The sequence below is a fragment of the Sorghum bicolor genome, chromosome 6 (assembly GCF_000003195.3).
Source record: "Sorghum bicolor cultivar BTx623 chromosome 6, Sorghum_bicolor_NCBIv3, whole genome shotgun sequence".
NCBI classification, from domain to species: domain Eukaryota; kingdom Viridiplantae; phylum Streptophyta; class Magnoliopsida; order Poales; family Poaceae; genus Sorghum; species Sorghum bicolor.
In genome coordinates this window covers 39,886,120-39,891,442 of record NC_012875.2, presented here as the reverse complement: position 1 = coordinate 39,891,442, position 5,323 = coordinate 39,886,120, and the positions used below count along the sequence as shown (strand labels likewise).

At 45.2% G+C, this 5,323-nt stretch overlaps 1 pseudogene; it reads right to left on the bottom strand.

The window, feature by feature from the left end:
• Positions 212-3,550, bottom strand: LOC8070840 (annotated as a pseudogene).

Here is a 5,323-nt window from a genome sequence, read left to right as displayed (position 1 = left end):
TCCAAGAGTCTTTCTAAATCTCAATTTCAAATCAGGAGAGTCACTCAAAAAATTCGTTAGAGCTCTCGTCTTCTATTTTTAGCTAGTAAGAGATTATGAATAAAAAATAGCTACATTTGAATAACTATTTAAAAAAAATTGTTAGAGGCAAACCTCTATTTCTAGCATTTATGAAAGATTTAAAGAGTCTCTTGCTCTTTCGATTGCAGGATTTTTAAATAATAAAATATAAAACACAAGACAGACTGAAACAATATTAACAATTATACTTACTCAAGTTTTTAAAAGGCCACAGCACGACTCTCCACCGCACGACTTTAAAATCAAAAGCTAGTAAAAGACTCGACTACTCGACACGACATCAGCATGAAGGCATTCAGAGAATCAGAGTTCAGGATATGTGAACACCAAGTCAACCATCACCAATTCACCATCATAATTCAGACTTCCTTCCGACTTTCCATTTCCGGTTGCTAAAACGACTTCCGAACCAAGAACTTAGTCGACCTCCTCAATCTTGGGACCGGCAGCGCCCCCGCTGGCTGGGGCATCCTCATCCATGCCCACGCCAGCTCCCTGGTACATCTTCGCAATGATGGGGTTGCAGATGCCCTCCAGCTCCTTCATCTTGTCTTCGAACTCGTCGGCCTCAGCGAGCTGGTTGCTGTCCAGCCAGCTGATGGCTCCATCGACAGCGTCCTCGATCTTCTTCTTGTCCTCCGCAGGGAGCTCGGAGGCGATCTTGTCGTCCTTGATGGTATTCCTCATGTTGTAGGCATAGTTCTCGAGCGCGTTCTTGGCGTCCACCTTCTTCTTCACCTCCTCGTCCTCTGCCTTGTACCTCTCAGCTTCCTGCACCATCTTCTCGATCTCCTCCTTGCTCAGCCGGCCCTTGTCGTTTGTGATCGTGATCTTGTTCTTCTGCCCGGTCGTCTTGTCCTCAGCAGAGACGTTGAGGATGCCGTTGGCGCCCATGTCCAAGGTCACGGTGATCTGGGGCACACCACGGGGAGCTGGAGGGATGCCGGAGAGCTCGAACTTCCCGAGGAGGTTGTTGTCCTTGGTCCTGGCGCGCTCGCCCTCGTACACCTGGATCAGGACGCCCGGCTGGTTGTCGGAGTAGGTGGAGAAGACCTGCTCCTTCTTGGTCGGGATGGTGGTGTTCCTCGGGATGAGCACGGTCATGACACCACCAGCGGTCTCCAGGCCAAGGGACAGAGGCGTCACGTCCAGCAGGAGCAGGTCCTGTACCTTCTCGTTGCCCTCCCCGCTGAGGATGGCGGCCTGGACGGCGGCTCCGTACGCCACGGCCTCATCAGGGTTGATGCTCTTGCACAGCTCCTTGCCGTTGAAGAAGTCCTGCAGCAGCTGCTGCACCTTGGGGATACGGGTGGAGCCGCCAACGAGCACGACGTCGTGCACGCTGCTCTTGTCCATCTTGGCGTCGCGCAGGCACTTCTCCACGGGCTCCATGCACTTGCGGAACAAGTCCATGTTCAGCTCCTCAAAGCGAGCCCTGGTGATGGTCGAGTAGAAGTCGATGCCCTCGAACAGGGAGTCAATCTCAATGGTGGTCTGCGCGGTCGACGACAGCGTGCGCTTGGCGCGCTCGCACGCCGTGCGCAGCCTGCGCAGTGCCCGGGGGTTGCCACTCATGTCTTTCTTGTGCTTGCGCTTGAACTCTTGGACGAAGTGGTTCACCAGGCGGTTGTCGAAGTCCTCGCCGCCAAGGTGAGTGTCACCAGCTGTGGCCTTCACCTCAAAGATGCCTTCCTCGATGGTCAGGAGTGACACGTCGAACGTGCCACCGCCAAGGTCGAAGATGAGCACATTCTTCTCGCCGGAGCTGCTGGCCTTCTTGTCGAGACCGTAGGCGATGGCAGCTGCGGTGGGCTCGTTGATGATGCGCATCACATTAAGGCCCGCAATGACACCGGCATCCTTGGTGGCCTGCCTCTGCGAGTCGTTGAAGTAGGCCGGCACTGTCACAACGGCGTTCTTGATCGTGGAGCGAGGTAGGCTTCAGCAATCTCCTTCATCTTGATGAGCACCATGGAGGAGATCTCCTCAGCAGAAAACTGCTTCTCCTCGCCCTTGTAGTTGACCACAATCATAGGCTTGTCACCAGGGCCTGGAATGACCTTGAACGGCCATAGCTTCATGTCACTTTGCACCGACGGGTCAGAGAACCTCCTGCCAATCAATCGCTTGGCATCTGCATTACAAAGAAAACGAACAAAATTATGAGTTGCCGATCTTATTATTAGGGGAAAGGCATAAAGCAAATCAATTCCACTTGGTTCAGTTTATTCCTAAATGTTAACAAAAAGCAGAACAGAGGAACAAAGGCAGAACAGAGGAACAATATGTCACAACTCACAAGTCACAACAAGAATTACAATATAACTATCAGTTCATCTGTACGTCAGGATTAAAGACATGCAGAGTAGTAGTTACAACAAGTACTATATTTTGCCACAACAAATGAGCAGCGCAACTGTTGTCAGTCAATAGATTTCAGCAGGCATTAACAGCAGATGAGAAGTGCAATGGGAGACTACAACAAGTAGAAGTAATAATTATCCAAATTTGTCACACAAAGTTCCAACCATATCTACTACTGAACTGTAACAGATCAACAAACTATAGCAGTATTCCTCAATATTACTAAATATAATCCACACACAGAAATTTAACAGAAAATTTCTGAATCTAAATGGCATATACTCCAGCATAGCAAGCACCAGATGGTGAACACGCTGCTAAGTATCAAATTTTTATATTTCTGAACAAAATGTCTGCCAAATTCTAAGGTCCATTACAGTTACAGCCAGATTGTTACTAGTTATTATTAGATAGATATAATCGTTGAATCCAATCATTGCTACCAGTAGTTATTAGATATATATATAATAATGATCGGAAATCGAATCATGATTATGTGAATGGTCTATCGCTGATTAAAAAGATTAAGTAGCAATTAGCATTCTTCAGAGAGAAATGCATCCCAATTCAAAGATTAAATAGCGCAGTAAACAGCGTACTACTAATAAAAACGCATCCCAATTCAAAGATTACATTAAATAGCAATTAGCATTCAGAGAGAAACGATGTAGCAGTAATAACAGTAACAAGGGCAAAGCCAAGGGGAGGAGCGAAGCACGTACCGAAGACGGTGTTGGTGGGGTTCATGGCGACCTGGTTCTTGGCGGCATCGCCGATGAGCCGCTCGGTGTCGGTGAAGGCGACATAGGACGGCGTGGTGCGGTTGCCCTGGTCGTTGGCGATGATCTCCACCCGGTCGTGCTGCCACACGCCGACGCACGAGTAGGTACGGTGGTGCCGAGATCGATCCTGATCGCCGGACCCTCGCCCTTGGCCATCGCCGCACGAATCGCTTGTGTGCTCGAACGGGAGAAGGAATCGAAACTAGTGGAAGCTAAGAACTCGAGGAAGTAGGAAATTCTCAGGGAATTTTGGGTCGGCGGCCGGATTCTCTCTTCTGAAACTGCAATAGTAGGGCGTGGGGTTTTACGAGCGGCGACGTGGTTTCGAGAAAGTTCGAGCGCGGCCGAGACGGGGCCGTTGGATTCAGATCGGAGGGGCGTTCGGGAAGGGTCTAGATGGTGCAGGTTCAGAAGCCAAACCAATGGAGACGTGACAGCAAGAGTGCAAGACTCCGATCTTCGGTCTCGTGACGCTGCATGCATAATGCGTGTTTGGTTGGGCTTGTTAAACTGTTTATTTTAATAATTATTATTTAATTTTAGGTAAATTAGGTTTAAAAAATTTCTCTCGCTATGTTTTAATTTTGTAAATAATTTATATTTAATACACTATATATGTGTCTAAATATTTGATGTGATAAAAGTTAAAATTTAACTCTCCAAATCAAACATGGCCCAATATTCTTTTTTCAAATCCTATATATCCCTTGCCTAGTTACGTTTGGTTTATATCCTACTCAGTTGATTTGTTTTTACGGCTCCAAAGTTGGTATTTTCGTTTTATTTGACAATTAGTGTACAATTATTGATTAATTAGATTTAAAAAGATTATCTCGTAAATTATTCTGTAGCTATGTTTTTAGTTTTATAAATAATATATATTGAATACTTCATGTATAGATATAAATATTCGATGTGATATGTGATAAAGTTTATCGCCTAACCAAACAGTCCGTTCGACCATGGAAGCGCATAGGAAACTCAAGAGTCAAAGCATGCTTGGTTGAGGTCTAAAATTTATCATGCTAAAGATTTGACAAATAAAAAATTAGGAAAAAAGTTGCATAGAATTGGCATGCCAAATATGAGAGTTTGACAAGTTTGATAGCAAACCAAATATGCAAAGAAGTTATCTCTGAAGGAATTAACTTATAGGAATTTTCGGACTGATTAGTAAAAAGAAAAGAACATATTACCCTTTATTAATCTGAGTTCTACCATTTACTATTGCATCTTTAGGTCTTGTTTAGATCAAAAACTTTTTGGATTTAGACACTGTAGTACTTTTATTTATGTTTGATAATTATTATTCAATTATGGACTAAGTAGACTCAAAAAATTTGTCTCTTAAATTATAGACAAACTATACAATTATATATTTTTTATCTATATTTTCTATACATGTACCACAAGATTCAATGTGACGAGGAATCTTGATTTTTTTTTAATTTTTAGCGTGAACTAAACAAGGCCCCACTTTCTCATAATGAAGCCCTTTCATGGGCAGATGAACATGCTGGCCTCGGAATACTGACGGGAGGGGATTAGGATGGAAATAGGAGGAGCATTAAATGAACCGAGGAATCAAAATTTTTTTCGAAACAGTACAATATAGATATACACAAATTCTATCTCTATGAAAAGTTTTTGCTATAGGAATTAATTCTTCTAGGACCAGAAGTGCATAGTTTTATTATAAATAGACCTATAGTATATTTAGGTGGTTTTTGTTTCTCTAGATACATAATTTTTAGGATTGAGTACATATTTGGCCCCTCAACTATTGGCCTAGTTTAATTTTAGCCCCCAACTCTGAAACCATGTAACCATGGCGTGTTAGCCCATGAGTCCAGTTTTAGGCAGCGGACCCAGGTTTTGCCCCGCTTCGCTGGCACCGGTGTCCATGTTGGACGCCACATAGGATTGGAGGCAGGTTAAAATAGGCCGGCCCACTCAGCCCGTCTCTCACCCCACCATTCTTTCTCCCTCCTCCGCCGCCACCGTCTAGAGCCCATCCAGATCTGTCGTCGAGAGCTCCCCCGACTCCAATGGCGAGCTCAAGCTCTTCCGGCCGCAGTGCGAGCGAAGCGGCGGAG